At 62.5% G+C, this 24,560-nt stretch overlaps 7 pseudogenes; all 7 read right to left on the bottom strand.

The window, feature by feature from the left end:
- Positions 1–274: 274 nt before the first annotated feature.
- LOC142868052 (uncharacterized) lies at positions 275–393 on the bottom strand (annotated as a pseudogene).
- Positions 394–4,266: 3,873 nt separating this feature from the next.
- Positions 4,267–4,385, bottom strand: LOC142868051 (uncharacterized; annotated as a pseudogene).
- Positions 4,386–8,243: 3,858 nt separating this feature from the next.
- LOC142868050 (uncharacterized) lies at positions 8,244–8,362 on the bottom strand (annotated as a pseudogene).
- A 3,861-nt stretch (positions 8,363–12,223) lies between these two features.
- On the bottom strand, positions 12,224–12,342 carry LOC142868049 (uncharacterized; annotated as a pseudogene).
- A 3,864-nt stretch (positions 12,343–16,206) lies between these two features.
- Positions 16,207–16,325, bottom strand: LOC142868048 (uncharacterized; annotated as a pseudogene).
- Positions 16,326–20,178: 3,853 nt separating this feature from the next.
- LOC142868047 (uncharacterized) lies at positions 20,179–20,297 on the bottom strand (annotated as a pseudogene).
- A 3,861-nt stretch (positions 20,298–24,158) lies between these two features.
- LOC142868046 (uncharacterized) lies at positions 24,159–24,277 on the bottom strand (annotated as a pseudogene).
- Between the last annotated feature and the right edge of the window lie 283 nt (positions 24,278–24,560).

Raw genomic sequence — 24,560 nt, 5'->3', positions numbered from 1 at the left:
CTCCCTCCCCTCTCAGACTCTCAAGGTTTCCTCCGGCGTGTCCGTTCCCACAGAGCAGACCTTTGGTCTGAGACCTGACAGTCCAGAAGCCACGCATGCTGCCGCGTGGCGGCGGTGTCACGGCTCGGGACAAGAGGAGGCCCCACGGTGCGGGCTGGGGCGCCAGGCACCGCGGCGGGCGCTGAGGGTGGGGGTCACCCCCACCCCGGGCCGCCCCCGCGCTCCCAGAAACGCGACAGAACCAGAGGCAAAAAAAAAAAAAAAAAAAAGAAGAAGCCTACGGCACCCGGTATTCCCGGGCGGTCTCCCATCCAAGTTCTAACCAGGCCCGACCCTGCTTAGCTTCCGAGACCAGACGGGATCGGGCGCGTTCGGGGTGGTGTGGCCGTGGACGGTGGAGGGCGCCCCTGCCCCGCTCAAGAAGCCGAGCCTCTCTGCGCTTCCCCGCCGCCTCCTCCCGCCCCAGGCCCCGCGCCGGGCCGGGCCTGTTGAGTTCGCCGGCCGGGTCCGGCGGGCTCCGAGGGACGGGGGTGACAGGCGGGGCGGGCAGGGAGCGGCGGGCCGAGGTTGGGGGCTGTCTCTCTATACACACACACTCACACTCACTCACTCACTCACACTCACACAAGATGCGCCTCCACGGCTGGACCCACCAAGGTGGAGACCTTCCAGCCCCCCTCCTCTCCTCGCCTGGCCTCCTTCACCTCCCCGCCCCCACCCCCAGCGCGCCGCGGCCGCTGACTGCGCACGGGGTGGGCGGGGCGCTCGCCCTTTGACCCCAGCCAGGGGCCGCCCTCCCCCACAACCCCTTTCAGCTGCGCCGCCCACCCTGTGGCCCTGCGGCCGCCTATTCCCCCGGGCCAGGGCTGGGGCACAGCACACGGGGGAGGGGAGCCAGTGTATGGGGCGTCTCTCTCTCTCTCTCTCTCTCTCTCTCTCTCTCTCTCTCTCTCTCTCTCTCTCTCCCCCCGGATGTGTCCCATGGGTGGGGTGGGGTGGCGTGGTTTGTGGGGCGCTGAAGAAATCAGTCCCCTCCATCTCCTCCCTCTGGAAAACACCCAAGCCCTTGGAGAACTGCCCGCACCGCTACCGTGGGGGCCGGGACCCTCCTCTGTGTCCTCCTGTGGCCCAGTCCAAGGGGCCTGGGCCTGGCCGGGGCTGCATTGGACCCCAACCACCCTGGCGTGTGGACTCGCTAAAAATCGGCGATTAGATATTGGATTCCAGCGTCATTGAGGTCATTTCACTAATGAGTGCACCGCAAAGAGTTTCCTAATCCATCTGTGAGGGTGGCAACCGAAAGAGAATTTGAAAGCTGACAGAATAGGCGAGGAAAGGCATAGGAGATTTCCACACCCAGTAAGGAAGCCTTTCCCGAAGTGGAAGAAAGAAACGAGCAAACAGAGACACCGGTAGCCCGCCCGGATGAGAGTCTGCCCCTGAGAGAAAGTACCCTGACCAGGTTCACCCGCGGGTGGGTGGGTGGCGAGCTAGCGGCATTCAGAAGAGCGAGGCCCGCAGTCTGTGCAGAAGACACCTGCACTCGGGTGTGTGTGGCGGCACAATTCACAAGCAGCTCCAGATGTTAATCCAAGGAGAAGCCAGGGAGTTCCCAACGCCCCAGGTGTCCTCAGCCCACGACTGGCTGCTGTGGGAATGCGAAGCCCGGCTCCTTGTCTCAGAGCGGGGCAACCAGGAGGTGTGATGTCCACCCAGGGGTTCCCAGGAGGATCAGGCTGAAGCTGGGACTTGGCCTGAAAGTGTCCCCTCGCATGGCCACCCCCTTCCCCTTCCTGCTCCTCTACTCCTGGTGCCCCTCCATCCAGGGGCCAGACCTTAAAGAGTCACCCGCAAGAGAATCCTGGTCCCAAAGGAGCCTTCTGGGGGACCCGTGCTGAGAGAGGTTGTGGGCATGGCCCGCTGGGGCTCTGCCCGACCCAGGGCTGAGAGATGCAACCTCCCAGCTCTGGGTCCCTGCAGGAAGTGTTGGCAAGCACAGGGCCAGTCCTCCAAAGGCCCAGGTGCAGGGAGCCCAGGCCAAGCAGCCTGTGGAAGAAGCCACATGCTGTGCCACCCCGGGGAACACGACTGCAGGCCACGGCCCTTCCCACCTCCTCCTCCTCCTCCTCCTCCTCCTCCTCCTCCTCCCACCCCGCCCCCGCCCCCGCCCCCACATGGCACAGGGCCCAGAGACACCTCAGACACTTGCTACCCAAAGTGCAAAGGGCATCAGTTGCTCCTCCAAAGCCCCCGCCCAGCAGACCGCGTTGTCCAGCCAGCCCCCGGGCCTCCCTGGGGTGCCCAGCACAAAAGTGCAGACACCCACCGGACCCTCAATCTCAGTTTTCGGATGTTTTTGCCACTCTAAGGACCCGCAGGCCAGCTGGGCCTTCTGGCAGGACAGAGAGCCCCGGAATCCGACGTGGAGAGCTGAGTGTACGTCCCCATGAGGAGGCGGTCCCCACCTCCGCGGCTATCCCCTTGCGGGGAGCGGCAGCCGCGGGGCCTCAGAGAAGACACCAGGCTGGGCCCCCACGGCACAGCGGGAGCACGTCCCCCGCAGGCCACTTAGCGACGGCGGCCAGCCGGCGGACGGTTGGGTTGCGCGAGACGCTGCGGCCGCCCTGCTACCGGGTTCCTGGGAGGGCGTCCTGGAACCAGCGTCCACACCAAGCCCTTGGAAGGCCCAGGCGACGGAGGAGCCCCGTCAGGCAGGGGCCGAGGACGGTGACGGCCCGGGCGGGGAGGAGCGTGTCAGGCAGGGGCAGAGGACGGTGACAGGTGACAGGCCGGGCGGGAAGGAGTCAGTCAGGCAGGGGCCGTGGAGGAGACGGGCTGGGTAAGGGTTAGGGTTAGAGTCAGGGCACAAGTCACAATCGCAAAGACCTGGAAGCCACCCGAGTGCCCATCGACCCACGAGTGGGTAAATAAAATGTGGCGCGTGGACACCACGGAGTGCTATTCGGCTATGAGGAGCAGCGGTGAGAGGGCACCTCTCCTGGTTCTCCTGGCCAGAGCTGGAACCCGTTCCAGTAAGCCAAGTATCCCAAGAATGGACACACGAGCACCACGTGCTCGCGCTCACCAGCAAATGGGTACGAACCGATGGACACCTAAGTGGACACAGAGGAATCACCTTCTTCGGGTGGGTGTCGGGCGGGTGGGGGGAGGGGATGGGCATACACATCCATTAGGAATGGGGTGGGTGCGCACCGACTGGGGGATGGGCGCACTTGAAGCTCTGACCCGAGGGGGGAGGCTGGGAGAGGGCAACGCACCGCACCCGACCTTAACATTGGTGCCCCCACAATATGCTGGAACAACATGAGAGGTAAATGAATAAGAACACGGGGCGGAGGGGGGCACGGGCAACACATGTCACCTTAATACTTGGACTCCCATCATCTGCTTGAAAAGAGAGAGAAAAGAAAATGCAATAATAGAGATAAGAGACACTTTTTAAAAATAATGAATCCGGCCGGGCGCTGTGGCTCACGCCTGTAATCCTAGCTCTTGGGAGGCCGAGGCGGGCGGATTGCTCAAGGTCAGGAGTTCAAAACCAGCCTGAGCAAGAGCGAGACCCCGTCTCTACTATAAATAGAAAGAAATTAATTGGCCAACTGATATATATATAAAAAATTAGCGGGGCATGGTGGCGCATGCCTGCAGTCCCAGCTACCCGGGAGGCTGAGGCAGAAGGATCACTCGAGCCCAGGAGTTTGAAGTTGCTGTGAGCTAGGCTGACGCCACGGCACTCACTCTAGCCTGGGCAACAAACCCAGACTCTGTCTCAAAAAAAAAAAAAAAAAAATGAATCCGAAGAGAAAAGTAAAAGGAGGCCTGTGGAGCAGGTCTGGGTGTGACTCCGGATCCCCCAACATCAGGTGCCACCACCAAAGATCCCTACGTGTAGCCCATAGAACCCCAAAAGCAACGGGACGAGTTCTGGTCACATACTCCCTCAAAATGACATCCTGGCCTTCTTCTGGAACTCCCTCCCCTCTCAGACTCTCAAGGTTTCCTCCGGCGTGTCCGTTCCCACAGAGCAGACCTTTGGTCTGAGACCTGACAGTCCAGAAGCCACGCATGCTGCCGCGTGGCGGCGGTGTCACGGCTCGGGACAAGAGGAGGCCCCACGGTGCGGGCTGGGGCGCCAGGCACCGCGGCGGGCGCTGAGGGTGGGGGTCACCCCCACCCCGGGCCGCCCCCGCGCTCCCAGAAACGCGACAGAACCAGAGGCAAAAAAAAAAAAAAAAAAAAAGAAGAAGCCTACGGCACCCGGTATTCCCGGGCGGTCTCCCATCCAAGTTCTAACCAGGCCCGACCCTGCTTAGCTTCCGAGACCAGACGGGATCGGGCGCGTTCGGGGTGGTGTGGCCGTGGACGGTGGAGGGCGCCCCTGCCCCGCTCAAGAAGCCGAGCCTCTCTGCGCTTCCCCGCCGCCTCCTCCCGCCCCAGGCCCCGCGCCGGGCCGGGCCTGTTGAGTTCGCCGGCCGGGTCCGGCGGGCTCCGAGGGACGGGGGTGACAGGCGGGGCGGGCAGGGAGCGGCGGGCCGAGGTTGGGGGCTGTCTCTCTATACACACACACTCACACTCACTCACTCACTCACACTCACACAAGATGCGCCTCCACGGCTGGACCCACCAAGGTGGAGACCTTCCAGCCCCCCTCCTCTCCTCACCTGGCCTCCTTCACCTCCCCGCCCCCACCCCCAGCGCGCCGCGGCCGCTGACTGCGCACGGGGTGGGCGGGGCGCTCGCCCTTTGACCCCAGCCAGGGGCCGCCCTCCCCCACAACCCCTTTCAGCTGCTCCGCCCACCCTGTGGCCCTGCGGCCGCCTATTCCCCCGGGCCAGGGCTGGGGCACAGCGCACGGGGGAGGGGAGCCAGTGTATGGGGCGTCTCTCTCTCTCTCTCTCTCTCTCTCTCTCTCTCTCTCTCCCCCCCCGGATGTGTCCCATGGGTGGGGTGGGGTGGCGTGGTTTGTGGGGCGCTGAAGAAATCAGTCCCCTCCATCTCCTCCCTCTGGAAAACACCCAAGCCCTTGGAGAACTGCCCGCACCGCTACCGTGGGGGCCGGGACCCTCCTCTGTGTCCTCCTGTGGCCCAGTCCAAGGGGCCTGGGCCTGGCCGGGGCTGCATTGGACCCCAACCACCCTGGCGTGTGGACTCGCTAAAAATCGGCGATTAGATATTGGATTCCAGCGTCATTGAGGTCATTTCACTAATGAGTGCACCGCAAAGAGTTTCCTAATCCATCTGTGAGGGTGGCAACCGAAAGAGAATTTGAAAGCTGACAGAATAGGCGAGGAAAGGCATAGGAGATTTCCACACCCAGTAAGGAAGCCTTTCCCGAAGTGGAAGAAAGAAACGAGCAAACAGAGACACCGGTAGCCCGCCCGGATGAGAGTCTGCCCCTGAGAGAAAGTACCCTGACCAGGTTCACCCGCGGGTGGGTGGGTGGCGAGCTAGCGGCATTCAGAAGAGCGAGGCCCGCAGTCTGTGCAGAAGACACCTGCACTCGGGTGTGTGTGGCGGCACAATTCACAAGCAGCTCCAGATGTTAATCCAAGGAGAAGCCAGGGAGTTCCCAACGCCCCAGGTGTCCTCAGCCCACGACTGGCTGCTGTGGGAATGCGAAGCCCGGCTCCTTGTCTCAGAGCGGGGCAACCAGGAGGTGTGATGTCCACCCAGGGGTTCCCAGGAGGATCAGGCTGAAGCTGGGACTTGGCCTGAAAGTGTCCCCTCGCATGGCCACCCCCTTCCCCTTCCTGCTCCTCTACTCCTGGTGCCCCTCCATCCAGGGGCCAGACCTTAAAGAGTCACCCGCAAGAGAATCCTGGTCCCAAAGGAGCCTTCTGGGGGACCCGTGCTGAGAGAGGTTGTGGGCATGGCCCGCTGGGGCTCTGCCCGACCCAGGGCTGAGAGATGCAACCTCCCAGCTCTGGGTCCCTGCAGGAAGTGTTGGCAAGCACAGGGCCAGTCCTCCAAAGGCCCAGGTGCAGGGAGCCCAGGCCAAGCAGCCTGTGGAAGAAGCCACATGCTGTGCCACCCCGGGGAACACGACTGCAGGCCACGGCCCTTCCCACCTCCTCCTCCTCCTCCTCCTCCTCCTCCTCCTCCTCCCACCCCGCCCCCGCCCCCGCCCCCACATGGCACAGGGCCCAGAGACACCTCAGACACTTGCTACCCAAAGTGCAAAGGGCATCAGTTGCTCCTCCAAAGCCCCCGCCCAGCAGACCGCGTTGTCCAGCCAGCCCCCGGGCCTCCCTGGGGTGCCCAGCACAAAAGTGCAGACACCCACCGGACCCTCAATCTCAGTTTTCGGATGTTTTTGCCACTCTAAGGACCCGCAGGCCAGCTGGGCCTTCTGGCAGGACAGAGAGCCCCGGAATCCGACGTGGAGAGCTGAGTGTACGTCCCCATGAGGAGGCGGTCCCCACCTCCGCGGCTATCCCCTTGCGGGGAGCGGCAGCCGCGGGGCCTCAGAGAAGACACCAGGCTGGGCCCCCACGGCACAGCGGGAGCACGTCCCCCGCAGGCCACTTAGCGACGGCGGCCAGCCGGCGGACGGTTGGGTTGCGCGAGACGCTGCGGCCGCCCTGCTACCGGGTTCCTGGGAGGGCGTCCTGGAACCAGCGTCCACACCAAGCCCTTGGAAGGCCCAGGCGACGGAGGAGCCCCGTCAGGCAGGGGCCGAGGACGGTGACGGCCCGGGCGGGGAGGAGCGTGTCAGGCAGGGGCAGAGGACGGTGACAGGTGACAGGCCGGGCGGGAAGGAGTCAGTCAGGCAGGGGCCGTGGAGGAGACGGGCTGGGTAAGGGTTAGGGTTAGAGTCAGGGCACAAGTCACAATCGCAAAGACCTGGAAGCCACCCGAGTGCCCATCGACCCACGAGTGGGTAAATAAAATGTGGCGCGTGGACACCACGGAGTGCTATTCGGCTATGAGGAGCAGCGGTGAGAGGGCACCTCTCCTGGTTCTCCTGGCCAGAGCTGGAACCCGTTCCAGTAAGCCAAGTATCCCAAGAATGGACACACGAGCACCACGTGCTCGCGCTCACCAGCAAATGGGTACGAACCGATGGACACCTAAGTGGACACAGAGGAATCACCTTCTTCGGGTGGGTGTCGGGCGGGTGGGGGGAGGGGATGGGCATACACATCCATTAGGAATGGGGTGGGTGCGCACCGACTGGGGGATGGGCGCACTTGAAGCTCTGACCCGAGGGGGGAGGCTGGGAGAGGGCAACGCACCGCACCCGACCTTAACATTGGTGCCCCCACAATATGCTGGAACAACATGAGAGGTAAATGAATAAGAACACGGGGCGGAGGGGGGCACGGGCAACACATGTCACCTTAATACTTGGACTCCCATCATCTGCTTGAAAAGAGAGAGAAAAGAAAATGCAATAATAGAGATAAGAGACACTTTTTAAAAATAATGAATCCGGCCGGGCGCTGTGGCTCACGCCTGTAATCCTAGCTCTTGGGAGGCCGAGGCGGGCGGATTGCTCAAGGTCAGGAGTTCAAAACCAGCCTGAGCAAGAGCGAGACCCCGTCTCTACTATAAATAGAAAGAAATTAATTGGCCAACTGATATATATATAAAAAATTAGCGGGGCATGGTGGCGCATGCCTGCAGTCCCAGCTACCCGGGAGGCTGAGGCAGAAGGATCACTCGAGCCCAGGAGTTTGAAGTTGCTGTGAGCTAGGCTGACGCCACGGCACTCACTCTAGCCTGGGCAACAAACCCAGACTCTGTCTCAAAAAAAAAAAAAAAAAATGAATCCGAAGAGAAAAGTAAAAGGAGGCCTGTGGAGCAGGTCTGGGTGTGACTCCGGATCCCCCAACATCAGGTGCCACCACCAAAGATCCCTACGTGTAGCCCATAGAACCCCAAAAGCAACGGGACGAGTTCTGGTCACATACTCCCTCAAAATGACATCCTGGCCTTCTTCTGGAACTCCCTCCCCTCTCAGACTCTCAAGGTTTCCTCCGGCGTGTCCGTTCCCACAGAGCAGACCTTTGGTCTGAGACCTGACAGTCCAGAAGCCACGCATGCTGCCGCGTGGCGGCGGTGTCACGGCTCGGGACAAGAGGAGGCCCCACGGTGCGGGCTGGGGCGCCAGGCACCGCGGCGGGCGCTGAGGGTGGGGGTCACCCCCACCCCGGGCCGCCCCCGCGCTCCCAGAAACGCGACAGAACCAGAGGCAAAAAAAAAAAAAAAAAAAAAGAAGAAGCCTACGGCACCCGGTATTCCCGGGCGGTCTCCCATCCAAGTTCTAACCAGGCCCGACCCTGCTTAGCTTCCGAGACCAGACGGGATCGGGCGCGTTCGGGGTGGTGTGGCCGTGGACGGTGGAGGGCGCCCCTGCCCCGCTCAAGAAGCCGAGCCTCTCTGCGCTTCCCCGCCGCCTCCTCCCGCCCCAGGCCCCGCGCCGGGCCGGGCCTGTTGAGTTCGCCGGCCGGGTCCGGCGGGCTCCGAGGGACGGGGGTGACAGGCGGGGCGGGCAGGGAGCGGCGGGCCGAGGTTGGGGGCTGTCTCTCTATACACACACACTCACACTCACTCACTCACTCACACTCACACAAGATGCGCCTCCACGGCTGGACCCACCAAGGTGGAGACCTTCCAGCCCCCCTCCTCTCCTCACCTGGCCTCCTTCACCTCCCCGCCCCCACCCCCAGCGCGCCGCGGCCGCTGACTGCGCACGGGGTGGGCGGGGCGCTCGCCCTTTGACCCCAGCCAGGGGCCGCCCTCCCCCACAACCCCTTTCAGCTGCTCCGCCCACCCTGTGGCCCTGCGGCCGCCTATTCCCCCGGGCCAGGGCTGGGGCACAGCGCACGGGGGAGGGGAGCCAGTGTATGGGGCGTCTCTCTCTCTCTCTCTCTCTCTCTCTCTCTCTCTCTCTCTCCCCCCCCGGATGTGTCCCATGGGTGGGGTGGGGTGGCGTGGTTTGTGGGGCGCTGAAGAAATCAGTCCCCTCCATCTCCTCCCTCTGGAAAACACCCAAGCCCTTGGAGAACTGCCCGCACCGCTACCGTGGGGGCCGGGACCCTCCTCTGTGTCCTCCTGTGGCCCAGTCCAAGGGGCCTGGGCCTGGCCGGGGCTGCATTGGACCCCAACCACCCTGGCGTGTGGACTCGCTAAAAATCGGCGATTAGATATTGGATTCCAGCGTCATTGAGGTCATTTCACTAATGAGTGCACCGCAAAGAGTTTCCTAATCCATCTGTGAGGGTGGCAACCGAAAGAGAATTTGAAAGCTGACAGAATAGGCGAGGAAAGGCATAGGAGATTTCCACACCCAGTAAGGAAGCCTTTCCCGAAGTGGAAGAAAGAAACGAGCAAACAGAGACACCGGTAGCCCGCCCGGATGAGAGTCTGCCCCTGAGAGAAAGTACCCTGACCAGGTTCACCCGCGGGTGGGTGGGTGGCGAGCTAGCGGCATTCAGAAGAGCGAGGCCCGCAGTCTGTGCAGAAGACACCTGCACTCGGGTGTGTGTGGCGGCACAATTCACAAGCAGCTCCAGATGTTAATCCAAGGAGAAGCCAGGGAGTTCCCAACGCCCCAGGTGTCCTCAGCCCACGACTGGCTGCTGTGGGAATGCGAAGCCCGGCTCCTTGTCTCAGAGCGGGGCAACCAGGAGGTGTGATGTCCACCCAGGGGTTCCCAGGAGGATCAGGCTGAAGCTGGGACTTGGCCTGAAAGTGTCCCCTCGCATGGCCACCCCCTTCCCCTTCCTGCTCCTCTACTCCTGGTGCCCCTCCATCCAGGGGCCAGACCTTAAAGAGTCACCCGCAAGAGAATCCTGGTCCCAAAGGAGCCTTCTGGGGGACCCGTGCTGAGAGAGGTTGTGGGCATGGCCCGCTGGGGCTCTGCCCGACCCAGGGCTGAGAGATGCAACCTCCCAGCTCTGGGTCCCTGCAGGAAGTGTTGGCAAGCACAGGGCCAGTCCTCCAAAGGCCCAGGTGCAGGGAGCCCAGGCCAAGCAGCCTGTGGAAGAAGCCACATGCTGTGCCACCCCGGGGAACACGACTGCAGGCCACGGCCCTTCCCACCTCCTCCTCCTCCTCCTCCTCCTCCTCCTCCTCCTCCCACCCCGCCCCCGCCCCCGCCCCCACATGGCACAGGGCCCAGAGACACCTCAGACACTTGCTACCCAAAGTGCAAAGGGCATCAGTTGCTCCTCCAAAGCCCCCGCCCAGCAGACCGCGTTGTCCAGCCAGCCCCCGGGCCTCCCTGGGGTGCCCAGCACAAAAGTGCAGACACCCACCGGACCCTCAATCTCAGTTTTCGGATGTTTTTGCCACTCTAAGGACCCGCAGGCCAGCTGGGCCTTCTGGCAGGACAGAGAGCCCCGGAATCCGACGTGGAGAGCTGAGTGTACGTCCCCATGAGGAGGCGGTCCCCACCTCCGCGGCTATCCCCTTGCGGGGAGCGGCAGCCGCGGGGCCTCAGAGAAGACACCAGGCTGGGCCCCCACGGCACAGCGGGAGCACGTCCCCCGCAGGCCACTTAGCGACGGCGGCCAGCCGGCGGACGGTTGGGTTGCGCGAGACGCTGCGGCCGCCCTGCTACCGGGTTCCTGGGAGGGCGTCCTGGAACCAGCGTCCACACCAAGCCCTTGGAAGGCCCAGGCGACGGAGGAGCCCCGTCAGGCAGGGGCCGAGGACGGTGACGGCCCGGGCGGGGAGGAGCGTGTCAGGCAGGGGCAGAGGACGGTGACAGGTGACAGGCCGGGCGGGAAGGAGTCAGTCAGGCAGGGGCCGTGGAGGAGACGGGCTGGGTAAGGGTTAGGGTTAGAGTCAGGGCACAAGTCACAATCGCAAAGACCTGGAAGCCACCCGAGTGCCCATCGACCCACGAGTGGGTAAATAAAATGTGGCGCGTGGACACCACGGAGTGCTATTCGGCTATGAGGAGCAGCGGTGAGAGGGCACCTCTCCTGGTTCTCCTGGCCAGAGCTGGAACCCGTTCCAGTAAGCCAAGTATCCCAAGAATGGACACACGAGCACCACGTGCTCGCGCTCACCAGCAAATGGGTACGAACCGATGGACACCTAAGTGGACACAGAGGAATCACCTTCTTCGGGTGGGTGTCGGGCGGGTGGGGGGAGGGGATGGGCATACACATCCATTAGGAATGGGGTGGGTGCGCACCGACTGGGGGATGGGCGCACTTGAAGCTCTGACCCGAGGGGGGAGGCTGGGAGAGGGCAACGCACCGCACCCGACCTTAACATTGGTGCCCCCACAATATGCTGGAACAACATGAGAGGTAAATGAATAAGAACACGGGGCGGAGGGGGGCACGGGCAACACATGTCACCTTAATACTTGGACTCCCATCATCTGCTTGAAAAGAGAGAGAAAAGAAAATGCAATAATAGAGATAAGAGACACTTTTTAAAAATAATGAATCCGGCCGGGCGCTGTGGCTCACGCCTGTAATCCTAGCTCTTGGGAGGCCGAGGCGGGCGGATTGCTCAAGGTCAGGAGTTCAAAACCAGCCTGAGCAAGAGCGAGACCCCGTCTCTACTATAAATAGAAAGAAATTAATTGGCCAACTGATATATATATAAAAAATTAGCGGGGCATGGTGGCGCATGCCTGCAGTCCCAGCTACCCGGGAGGCTGAGGCAGAAGGATCACTCGAGCCCAGGAGTTTGAAGTTGCTGTGAGCTAGGCTGACGCCACGGCACTCACTCTAGCCTGGGCAACAAACCCAGACTCTGTCTCAAAAAAAAAAAAAAAAAAATGAATCCGAAGAGAAAAGTAAAAGGAGGCCTGTGGAGCAGGTCTGGGTGTGACTCCGGATCCCCCAACATCAGGTGCCACCACCAAAGATCCCTACGTGTAGCCCATAGAACCCCAAAAGCAACGGGACGAGTTCTGGTCACATACTCCCTCAAAATGACATCCTGGCCTTCTTCTGGAACTCCCTCCCCTCTCAGACTCTCAAGGTTTCCTCCGGCGTGTCCGTTCCCACAGAGCAGACCTTTGGTCTGAGACCTGACAGTCCAGAAGCCACGCATGCTGCCGCGTGGCGGCGGTGTCACGGCTCGGGACAAGAGGAGGCCCCACGGTGCGGGCTGGGGCGCCAGGCACCGCGGCGGGCGCTGAGGGTGGGGGTCACCCCCACCCCGGGCCGCCCCCGCGCTCCCAGAAACGCGACAGAACCAGAGGCAAAAAAAAAAAAAAAAAAAAAGAAGAAGCCTACGGCACCCGGTATTCCCGGGCGGTCTCCCATCCAAGTTCTAACCAGGCCCGACCCTGCTTAGCTTCCGAGACCAGACGGGATCGGGCGCGTTCGGGGTGGTGTGGCCGTGGACGGTGGAGGGCGCCCCTGCCCCGCTCAAGAAGCCGAGCCTCTCTGCGCTTCCCCGCCGCCTCCTCCCGCCCCAGGCCCCGCGCCGGGCCGGGCCTGTTGAGTTCGCCGGCCGGGTCCGGCGGGCTCCGAGGGACGGGGGTGACAGGCGGGGCGGGCAGGGAGCGGCGGGCCGAGGTTGGGGGCTGTCTCTCTATACACACACACTCACACTCACTCACTCACTCACACTCACACAAGATGCGCCTCCACGGCTGGACCCACCAAGGTGGAGACCTTCCAGCCCCCCTCCTCTCCTCACCTGGCCTCCTTCACCTCCCCGCCCCCACCCCCAGCGCGCCGCGGCCGCTGACTGCGCACGGGGTGGGCGGGGCGCTCGCCCTTTGACCCCAGCCAGGGGCCGCCCTCCCCCACAACCCCTTTCAGCTGCTCCGCCCACCCTGTGGCCCTGCGGCCGCCTATTCCCCCGGGCCAGGGCTGGGGCACAGCGCACGGGGGAGGGGAGCCAGTGTATGGGGCGTCTCTCTCTCTCTCTCTCTCTCTCTCTCTCTCTCTCTCTCTCCCCCCCCCCCGGATGTGTCCCATGGGTGGGGTGGGGTGGCGTGGTTTGTGGGGCGCTGAAGAAATCAGTCCCCTCCATCTCCTCCCTCTGGAAAACACCCAAGCCCTTGGAGAACTGCCCGCACCGCTACCGTGGGGGCCGGGACCCTCCTCTGTGTCCTCCTGTGGCCCAGTCCAAGGGGCCTGGGCCTGGCCGGGGCTGCATTGGACCCCAACCACCCTGGCGTGTGGACTCGCTAAAAATCGGCGATTAGATATTGGATTCCAGCGTCATTGAGGTCATTTCACTAATGAGTGCACCGCAAAGAGTTTCCTAATCCATCTGTGAGGGTGGCAACCGAAAGAGAATTTGAAAGCTGACAGAATAGGCGAGGAAAGGCATAGGAGATTTCCACACCCAGTAAGGAAGCCTTTCCCGAAGTGGAAGAAAGAAACGAGCAAACAGAGACACCGGTAGCCCGCCCGGATGAGAGTCTGCCCCTGAGAGAAAGTACCCTGACCAGGTTCACCCGCGGGTGGGTGGGTGGCGAGCTAGCGGCATTCAGAAGAGCGAGGCCCGCAGTCTGTGCAGAAGACACCTGCACTCGGGTGTGTGTGGCGGCACAATTCACAAGCAGCTCCAGATGTTAATCCAAGGAGAAGCCAGGGAGTTCCCAACGCCCCAGGTGTCCTCAGCCCACGACTGGCTGCTGTGGGAATGCGAAGCCCGGCTCCTTGTCTCAGAGCGGGGCAACCAGGAGGTGTGATGTCCACCCAGGGGTTCCCAGGAGGATCAGGCTGAAGCTGGGACTTGGCCTGAAAGTGTCCCCTCGCATGGCCACCCCCTTCCCCTTCCTGCTCCTCTACTCCTGGTGCCCCTCCATCCAGGGGCCAGACCTTAAAGAGTCACCCGCAAGAGAATCCTGGTCCCAAAGGAGCCTTCTGGGGGACCCGTGCTGAGAGAGGTTGTGGGCATGGCCCGCTGGGGCTCTGCCCGACCCAGGGCTGAGAGATGCAACCTCCCAGCTCTGGGTCCCTGCAGGAAGTGTTGGCAAGCACAGGGCCAGTCCTCCAAAGGCCCAGGTGCAGGGAGCCCAGGCCAAGCAGCCTGTGGAAGAAGCCACATGCTGTGCCACCCCGGGGAACACGACTGCAGGCCACGGCCCTTCCCACCTCCTCCTCCTCCTCCTCCTCCTCCTCCTCCTCCTCCCACCCCGCCCCCGCCCCCGCCCCCACATGGCACAGGGCCCAGAGACACCTCAGACACTTGCTACCCAAAGTGCAAAGGGCATCAGTTGCTCCTCCAAAGCCCCCGCCCAGCAGACCGCGTTGTCCAGCCAGCCCCCGGGCCTCCCTGGGGTGCCCAGCACAAAAGTGCAGACACCCACCGGACCCTCAATCTCAGTTTTCGGATGTTTTTGCCACTCTAAGGACCCGCAGGCCAGCTGGGCCTTCTGGCAGGACAGAGAGCCCCGGAATCCGACGTGGAGAGCTGAGTGTACGTCCCCATGAGGAGGCGGTCCCCACCTCCGCGGCTATCCCCTTGCGGGGAGCGGCAGCCGCGGGGCCTCAGAGAAGACACCAGGCTGGGCCCCCACGGCACAGCGGGAGCACGTCCCCCGCAGGCCACTTAGCGACGGCGGCCAGCCGGCGGACGGTTGGGTTGCGCGAGACGCTGCGGCCGCCCTGCTACCGGGTTCCTGGGAGGGCGTCCTGGAACCAGCGTCCACACCAAGCCCTTGGAAGGCCCAGGCGACGGAGGAGCCCCGTCAGGCAGGGGCCGAGGACGGTGACGGCCCGGGCGGGGAGGAGCGTGTCAGGCAGGGGCAGAGGACGGTGACAGGTGACAGGCCGGGCGGGAAGGAGTCAGTCAGGCAGGGGCCGTGGAGGAGACGGGCTGGGTAAGGGTTAGGGTTAGAGTCAGGGCACAAGTCACAATCGCAAAGACCTGGAAGCCACCCGAGTGCCCATCGACCCACGAGTGGGTAAATAAAATGTGGCGCGTGGACACCACGGAGTGCTATTCGGCTATGAGGAGCAGCGGTGAGAGGGCACCTCTCCTGGTTCTCCTGGCCAGAGCTGGAACCCGTTCCAGTAAGCCAAGTATCCCAAGAATGGACACACGAGCACCACGTGCTCGCGCTCACCAGCAAATGGGTACGAACCGATGGACACCTAAGTGGACACAGAGGAATCACCTTCTTCGGGTGGGTGTCGGGCGGGTGGGGGGAGGGGATGGGCATACACATCCATTAGGAATGGGGTGGGTGCGCACCGACTGGGGGATGGGCGCACTTGAAGCTCTGACCCGAGGGGGGAGGCTGGGAGAGGGCAACGCACCGCACCCGACCTTAACATTGGTGCCCCCACAATATGCTGGAACAACATGAGAGGTAAATGAATAAGAACACGGGGCGGAGGGGGGCACGGGCAACACATGTCACCTTAATACTTGGACTCCCATCATCTGCTTGAAAAGAGAGAGAAAAGAAAATGCAATAATAGAGATAAGAGACACTTTTTAAAAATAATGAATCCGGCCGGGCGCTGTGGCTCACGCCTGTAATCCTAGCTCTTGGGAGGCCGAGGCGGGCGGATTGCTCAAGGTCAGGAGTTCAAAACCAGCCTGAGCAAGAGCGAGACCCCGTCTCTACTATAAATAGAAAGAAATTAATTGGCCAACTGATATATATATAAAAAATTAGCGGGGCATGGTGGCGCATGCCTGCAGTCCCAGCTACCCGGGAGGCTGAGGCAGAAGGATCACTCGAGCCCAGGAGTTTGAAGTTGCTGTGAGCTAGGCTGACGCCACGGCACTCACTCTAGCCTGGGCAACAAACCCAGACTCTGTCTCAAAAAAAAAAAAAAAAAAATGAATCCGAAGAGAAAAGTAAAAGGAGGCCTGTGGAGCAGGTCTGGGTGTGACTCCGGATCCCCCAACATCAGGTGCCACCACCAAAGATCCCTACGTGTAGCCCATAGAACCCCAAAAGCAACGGGACGAGTTCTGGTCACATACTCCCTCAAAATGACATCCTGGCCTTCTTCTGGAACTCCCTCCCCTCTCAGACTCTCAAGGTTTCCTCCGGCGTGTCCGTTCCCACAGAGCAGACCTTTGGTCTGAGACCTGACAGTCCAGAAGCCACGCATGCTGCCGCGTGGCGGCGGTGTCACGGCTCGGGACAAGAGGAGGCCCCACGGTGCGGGCTGGGGCGCCAGGCACCGCGGCGGGCGCTGAGGGTGGGGGTCACCCCCACCCCGGGCCGCCCCCGCGCTCCCAGAAACGCGACAGAACCAGAGGCAAAAAAAAAAAAAAAAAAAAAGAAGAAGCCTACGGCACCCGGTATTCCCGGGCGGTCTCCCATCCAAGTTCTAACCAGGCCCGACCCTGCTTAGCTTCCGAGACCAGACGGGATCGGGCGCGTTCGGGGTGGTGTGGCCGTGGACGGTGGAGGGCGCCCCTGCCCCGCTCAAGAAGCCGAGCCTCTCTGCGCTTCCCCGCCGCCTCCTCCCGCCCCAGGCCCCGCGCCGGGCCGGGCCTGTTGAGTTCGCCGGCCGGGTCCGGCGGGCTCCGAGGGACGGGGGTGACAGGCGGGGCGGGCAGGGAGCGGCGGGCCGAGGTTGGGGGCTGTCTCTCTATACACACACACTCACACTCACTCACTCACTCACACTCACACAAGATGCGCCTCCACGGCTGGACCCACCAAGGTGGAGACCTTCCAGCCCCCCTCCTCTCCTCGCCTGGCCTCCTTCACCTCCCCGCCCCCACCCCCAGCGCGCCGCGGCCGCTGACTGCGCACGGGGTGGGCGGGGCGCTCGCCCTTTGACCCCAGCCAGGGGCCGCCCTCCCCCACAACCCCTTTCAGCTGCTCCGCCCACCCTGTGGCCCTGCGGCCGCCTATTCCCCCGGGCCAGGGCTGGGGCACAGCGCACGGGGGAGGGGAGCCAGTGTATGGGGCGTCTCTCTCTCTCTCTCTCTCTCTCTCTCTCTCTCTCTCTCTCTCCCCGGATGTGTCCCATGGGTGGGGTGGGGTGGCGTGGTTTGTGGGGCGCTGAAGAAATCAGTCCCCTCCATCTCCTCCCTCTGGAAAACACCCAAGCCCTTGGAGAACTGCCCGCACCGCTACCGTGGGGGCCGGGACCCTCCTCTGTGTCCTCCTGTGGCCCAGTCCAAGGGGCCTGGGCCTGGCCGGGGCTGCATTGGACCCCAACCACCCTGGCGTGTGGACTCGCTAAAAATCGGCGATTAGATATTATTCCAGCGTCATTGAGGTCATTTCACTAATGAGTGCACCGCAAAGAGTTTCCTAATCCATCTGTGAGGGTGGCAACCGAAAGAGAATTTGAAAGCTGACAGAATAGGCGAGGAAAGGCATAGGAGATTTCCACACCCAGTAAGGAAGCCTTTCCCGAAGTGGAAGAAAGAAACGAGCAAACAGAGACACCGGTAGCCCGCCCGGATGAGAGTCTGCCCCTGAGAGAAAGTACCCTGACCAGGTTCACCCGCGGGTGGGTGGGTGGCGAGCTAGCGGCATTCAGAAGAGCGAGGCCCGCAGTCTGTGCAGAAGACACCTGCACTCGGGTGTGTGTGGCGGCACAATTCACAAGCAGCTCCAGATGTTAATCCAAGGAGAAGCCAGGGAGTTCCCAACGCCCCAGGTGTCCTCAGCCCACGACTGGCTGCTGTGGGAATGCGAAGCCCGGCTCCTTGTCTCAGAGCGGGGCAACCAGGAGGTGTGATGTCCACCCAGGGGTTCCCAGGAGGATCAGGCTGAAGCTGGGACTTGGCCTGAAAGTGTCCCCTCGCATGGCCACCCCCTTCCCCTTCCTGCTCCTCTACTCCTGGTGCCCCTCCATCCAGGGGCCAGACCTTAAAGAGTCACCCGCAAGAGAATCCTGGTCCCAAAGGAGCCTTCTGGGGGACCCGTGCTGAGAGAGGTTGTGGGCATGGCCCGCTGGGGCTCTGCCCGACCCAGGGCTGAGAGATGCAACCTCCCAGCTCTGGGTCCCTGCAGGAAGTGTTGGCAAGCACAGGGCCAGTCCTCCAAAGGCCCAGGTGCAGGGAGCCCAGGCCAAGCAGCCTGTGGAAGAAGCCACATGCTGTGCCACCCCGGGGAACACGACTGCAGGCCACGGCCCTTCCCACCTCCTCCTCCTCCTCCTCCTCCTCCTCCTCCTCCCACCCCGCCCCCGCCCCCGCCCCCACATGGCACAGGGCCCAGAGACTCCTCAGACACTTGCTACCCAAAGTGCAAAGGGCATCAGTTGCTCCTCCAAAGCCCCCGCCCAGCAGACCGCGTTGTCCAGCCAGCCCCCGGGCCTCCCTGGGGTGCCCAGCACAAAAGTGCAGACACCCACCGGACCCTCAATCTCAGTTTTCGGATGTTTTTGCCACTCTAAGGACCCGCAGGCCAGCTGGGCCTTCTGGCAGGACAGAGAGCCCCGGAATCCGACGTGGAGAGCTGAGTGTACGTCCCCATGAGGAGGCGGTCCCCACCTCCGCGGCTATCCCCTTGCGGGGAGCGGCAGCCGCGGGGCCTCAGAGAAGACACCAGGCTGGGCCCCCACGGCACAGCGGGAGCACGTCCCCCGCAGGCCACTTAGCGACGGCGGCCAGCCGGCGGACGGTTGGGTTGCGCGAGACGCTGCGGCCGCCCTGCTACCGGGTTCCTGGGAGGGCGTCCTGGAACCAGCGTCCACACCAAGCCCTTGGAAGGCCCAGGCGACAGAGGAGCCCCGTCAGGCAGGGGCCGAGGACGGTGACGGCCCGGGCGGGGAGGAGCGTGTCAGGCAGGGGCAGAGGACGGTGACAGGTGACAGGCCGGGCGGGAAGGAGTCAGTCAGGCAGGGGCCGTGGAGGAGACGGGCTGGGTAAGGGTTAGGGTTAGAGTCAGGGCACAAGTCACAATCGCAAAGACCTGGAAGCCACCCGAGTGCCCATCGACCCACGAGTGGGTAAATAAAATGTGGCGCGTGGACACCACGGAGTGCTATTCGGCTATGAGGAGCAGCGGTGAGAGGGCACCTCTCCTGGTTCTCCTGGCCAGAGCTGGAACCCGTTCCAGTAAGCCAAGTATCCCAAGAATGGACACACGAGCACCACGTGCTCGCGCTCACCAGCAAATGGGTACGAACCGATGGACACCTAAGTGGACACAGAGGAATCACCTTCTTCGGGTGGGTGTCGGGCGGGTGGGGGGAGGGGATGGGCATACACATCCATTAGGAATGGGGTGGGTGCGCACCAACTGGGGGATGGGCGCACTTGAAGCTCTGACCCGAGGGGGGAGGCTGGGAGAGGGCAACGCACCGCACCCGACCTTAACATTGGTGCCCCCACAATATGCTGGAACAACATGAGAGGTAAATGAATAAGAACACGGGGGGGAGGGGGGCACGGGCAACACATGTCACCTTAATACTTGGACTCCCATCATCTGCTTGAAAAGAGAGAGAAAAGAAAATGCAATAATAGAGATAAGAGACACTTTTTAAAAATAATGAATCCGGCCGGGCGCTGTGGCTCACGCCTGTAATCCTAGCTCTTGGGAGGCCGAGGCGGGCGGATTGCTCAAGGTCAGGAGTTCAAAACCAGCCTGAGCAAGAGCGAGACCCCGTCTCTACTATAAATAGAAAGAAATTAATTGGCCAACTGATATATATATAAAAAATTAGCGGGGCATGGTGGCGCATGCCTGCAGTCCCAGCTACCCGGGAGGCTGAGGCAGAAGGATCACTCGAGCCCAGGAGTTTGAAGTTGCTGTGAGCTAGGCTGACGCCACGGCACTCACTCTAGCCTGGGCAACAAACCCAGACTCTGTCTCAAAAAAAAAAAAAAAAAATGAATCCGAAGAGAAAAGTAAAAGGAGGCCTGTGGAGCAGGTCTGGGTGTGACTCCGGATCCCCCAACATCAGGTGCCACCACCAAAGATCCCTACGTGTAGCCCATAGAACCCCAAAAGCAACGGGACGAGTTCTGGTCACATACTCCCTCAAAATGACATCCTGGCCTTCTTCTGGAACTCCCTCCCCTCTCAGACTCTCAAGGTTTCCTCCGGCGTGTCCGTTCCCACAGAGCAGACCTTTGGTCTGAGACCTGACAGTCCAGAAGCCACGCATGCTGCCGCGTGGCGGCGGTGTCACGGCTCGGGACAAGAGGAGGCCCCACGGTGCGGGCTGGGGCGCCAGGCACCGCGGCGGGCGCTGAGGGTGGGGGTCACCCCCACCCCGGGCCGCCCCCGCGCTCCCAGAAACGCGACAGAACCAGAGGCAAAAAAAAAAAAAAAAAAAAAGAAGAAGCCTACGGCACCCGGTATTCCCGGGCGGTCTCCCATCCAAGTTCTAACCAGGCCCGACCCTGCTTAGCTTCCGAGACCAGACGGGATCGGGCGCGTTCGGGGTGGTGTGGCCGTGGACGGTGGAGGGCGCCCCTGCCCCGCTCAAGAAGCCGAGCCTCTCTGCGCTTCCCCGCCGCCTCCTCCCGCCCCAGGCCCCGCGCCGGGCCGGGCCTGTTGAGTTCGCCGGCCGGGTCCGGCGGGCTCCGAGGGACGGGGGTGACAGGCGGGGCGGGCAGGGAGCGGCGGGCCGAGGTTGGGGGCTGTCTCTCTATACACACACACTCACACTCACTCACTCACTCACACTCACACAAGATGCGCCTCCACGGCTGGACCCACCAAGGTGGAGACCTTCCAGCCCCCCTCCTCTCCTCGCCTGGCCTCCTTCACCTCCCCGCCCCCACCCCCAGCGCGCCGCGGCCGCTGACTGCGCACGGGGTGGGCGGGGCGCTCGCCCTTTGACCCCAGCCAGGGGCCGCCCTCCCCCACAACCCCTTTCAGCTGCTCCGCCCACCCTGTGGCCCTGCGGCCGCCTATTCCCCCGGGCCAGGGCTGGGGCACAGCACACGGGGGAGGGGAGCCAGTGTATGGGGCGTCTCTCTCTCTCTCTCTCTCTCTCTCTCTCTCTCTCTCTCCCCCCCCCCCGGATGTGTCCCATGGGTGGGGTGGGGTGGCGTGGTTTGTGGGGCGCTGAAGAAATCAGTCCCCTCCATCTCCTCCCTCTGGAAAACACCCAAGCCCTTGGAGAACTGCCCGCACCGCTACCGTGGGGGCCGGGACCCTCCTCTGTGTCCTCCTGTGGCCCAGTCCAAGGGGCCTGGGCCTGGCCGGGGCTGCATTGGACCCCAACCACCCTGGCGTGTGGACTCGCTAAAAATCGGCGATTAGATATTGGATTCCAGCGTCATTGAGGTCATTTCACTAATGAGTGCACCGCAAAGAGTTTCCTAATCCATCTGTGAGGGTGGCAACCGAAAGAGAATTTGAAAGCTGACAGAATAGGCGAGGAAAGGCATAGGAGATTTCCACACCCAGTAAGGAAGCCTTTCCCGAAGTGGAAGAAAGAAACGAGCAAACAGAGACACCGGTAGCCCGCCCGGATGAGAGTCTGCCCCTGAGAGAAAGTACCCTGACCAGGTTCACCCGCGGGTGGGTGGGTGGCGAGCTAGCGGCATTCAGAAGAGCGAGGCCCGCAGTCTGTGCAGAAGACACCTGCACTCGGGTGTGTGTGGCGGCACAATTCACAAGCAGCTCCAGATGTTAATCCAAGGAGAAGCCAGGGAGTTCCCAACGCCCCAGGTGTCCTCAGCCCACGACTGGCTGCTGTGGGAATGCGAAGCCCGGCTCCTTGTCTCAGAGCGGGGCAACCAGGAGGTGTGATGTCCACCCAGGGGTTCCCAGGAGGATCAGGCTGAAGCTGGGACTTGGCCTGAAAGTGTCCCCTCGCATGGCCACCCCCTTCCCCTTCCTGCTCCTCTACTCCTGGTGCCCCTCCATCCAGGGGCCAGACCTTAAAGAGTCACCCGCAAGAGAATCCTGGTCCCAAAGGAGCCTTCTGGGGGACCCGTGCTGAGAGAGGTTGTGGGCATGGCCCGCTGGGGCTCTGCCCGACCCAGGGCTGAGAGATGCAACCTCCCAGCTCTGGGTCCCTGCAGGAAGTGTTGGCAAGCACAGGGCCAGTCCTCCAAAGGCCCAGGTGCAGGGAGCCCAGGCCAAGCAGCCTGTGGAAGAAGCCACATGCTGTGCCACCCCGGGGAACACGACTGCAGGCCACGGCCCTTCCCACCTCCTCCTCCTCCTCCTCCTCCTCCTCCTCCTCCTCCCACCCCGCCCCCGCCCCCGCCCCCACATGGCACAGGGCCCAGAGACACCTCAGACACTTGCTACCCAAAGTGCAAAGGGCATCAGTTGCTCCTCCAAAGCCCCCGCCCAGCAGACCGCGTTGTCCAGCCAGCCCCCGGGCCTCCCTGGGGTGCCCAGCACAAAAGTGCAGACACCCACCGGACCCTCAATCTCAGTTTTCGGATGTTTTTGCCACTCTAAGGACCCGCAGGCCAGCTGGGCCTTCTGGCAGGACAGAGAGCCCCGGAATCCGACGTGGAGAGCTGAGTGTACGTCCCCATGAGGAGGCGGTCCCCACCTCCGCAGCTATCCCCTTGCGGGGAGCGGCAGCCGCGGGGCCTCAGAGAAGACACCAGGCTGGGCCCCCACGGCACAGCGGGAGCACGTCCCCCGCAGGCCACTTAGCGACGGCGGCCAGCCGGCGGACGGTTGGGTTGCGCGAGACGCTGCGGCCGCCCTGCTACCGGGTTCCTGGGAGGGCGTCCTGGAACCAGCGTCCACACCAAGCCCTTGGAAGGCCCAGGCGACAGAGGAGCCCCGTCAGGCAGGGGCCGAGGACGGTGACGGCCCGGGCGGGGAGGAGCGTGTCAGGCAGGGGCAGAGGACGGTGACAGGTGACAGGCCGGGCGGGAAGGAGTCAGTCAGGCTGGGGCCGTGGAGGAGACGGGCTGGGTAAGGGTTAGGGTTAGAGTCAGGGCACAAGTCACAATCGCAAAGACCTGGAAGCCACCCGAGTGCCCATCGACCCACGAGTGGGTAAATAAAATGTGGCGCGTGGACACCACGGAGTGCTATTCGGCTATGAGGAGCAGCGGTGAGAGGGCACCTCTCCTGGTTCTCCTGGCCAGAGCTGGAACCCGTTCCAGTAAGCCAAGTATCCCAAGAATGGACACACGAGCACCACGTGCTCGCGCTCACCAGCAAATGGGTACGAACCGATGGACACCTAAGTGGACACAGAGGAATCACCTTCTTCGGGTGGGTGTCGGGCGGGTGGGGGGAGGGGATGGGCATACACATCCATTAGGAATGGGGTGGGTGCGCACCGACTGGGGGATGGGCGCACTTGAAGCTCTGACCCGAGGGGGGAGGCTGGGAGAGGGCAACGCACCGCACCCGACCTTAACATTGGTGCCCCCACAATATGCTGGAACAACATGAGAGGTAAATGAATAAGAACACGGGGCGGAGGGGGGCACGGGCAACACATGTCACCTTAATACTTGGACTCCCATCATCTGCTTGAAAAGAGAGAGAAAAGAAAATGCAATAATAGAGATAAGAGACACTTTTTAAAAATAATGAATCCGGCCGGGCGCTGTGGCTCACGCCTGTAATCCTAGCTCTTGGGAGGCCGAGGCGGGCGGATTGCTCAAGGTCAGGAGTTCAAAACCAGCCTGAGCAAGAGCGAGACCCCGTCCCTACTATAAATAGAAAGAAATTAATTGGCCAACTGATATATATATAAAAAATTAGCGGGGCATGGTGGCGCATGCCTGCAGTCCCAGCTACCCGGGAGGCTGAGGCAGAAGGATCACTCGAGCCCAGGAGTTTGAAGTTGCTGTGAGCTAGGCTGACGCCACGGCACTCACTCTAGCCTGGGCAACAAACCCAGACTCTGTCTCAAAAAAAAAAAAAAAAAATGAATCCGAAGAGAAAAGTAAAAGGAGGCCTGTGGAGCAGGTCTGGGTGTGACTCCGGATCCCCCAACATCAGGTGCCACCACCAAAGATCCCTACGTGTAGCCCATAGAACCCCAAAAGCAACGGGACGAGTTCTGGTCACATACTCCCTCAAAATGACATCCTGGCCTTCTTCTGGAACTCCCTCCCCTCTCAGACTCTCAAGGTTTCCTCCGGCGTGTCCGTTCCCACAGAGCAGACCTTTGGTCTGAGACCTGACAGTCCAGAAGCCACGCATGCTGCCGCGTGGCGGCGGTGTCACGGCTCGGGACAAGAGGAGGCCCCACGGTGCGGGCTGGGGCGCCAGGCACCGCGGCGGGCGCTGAGGGTGGGGGTCACCCCCACCCCGGGCCGCCCCCGCGCTCCCAGAAACGCGACAGAACCAGAGGCAAAAAAAAAAAAAAAAAAAAAGAAGAAGCCTACGGCACCCGGTATTCCCGGGCGGTCTCCCATCCAAGTTCTAACCAGGCCCGACCCTGCTTAGCTTCCGAGACCAGACGGGATCGGGCGCGTTCGGGGTGGTGTGGCCGTGGACGGTGGAGGGCGCCCCTGCCCCGCTCAAGAAGCCGAGCCTCTCTGCGCTTCCCCGCCGCCTCCTCCCGCCCCAGGCCCCGCGCCGGGCCGGGCCTGTTGAGTTCGCCGGCCGGGTCCGGCGGGCTCCGAGGGACGGGGGTGACAGGCGGGGCGGGCAGGGAGCGGCGGGCCGAGGTTGGGGGCTGTCTCTCTATACACACACACTCACACTCACTCACTCACTCACACTCACACAAGATGCGCCTCCACGGCTGGACCCACCAAGGTGGAGACCTTCCAGCCCC

The sequence above is a fragment of the Microcebus murinus genome, unplaced genomic scaffold (assembly GCF_040939455.1).
Source record: "Microcebus murinus isolate Inina unplaced genomic scaffold, M.murinus_Inina_mat1.0 scaf025_hap2_Mmur4.0, whole genome shotgun sequence".
NCBI classification, from domain to species: domain Eukaryota; kingdom Metazoa; phylum Chordata; class Mammalia; order Primates; family Cheirogaleidae; genus Microcebus; species Microcebus murinus.
The sequence above is the reverse complement of the archived record's forward strand: the minus strand, read 5'-3'. Positions and strand labels throughout refer to the sequence as shown.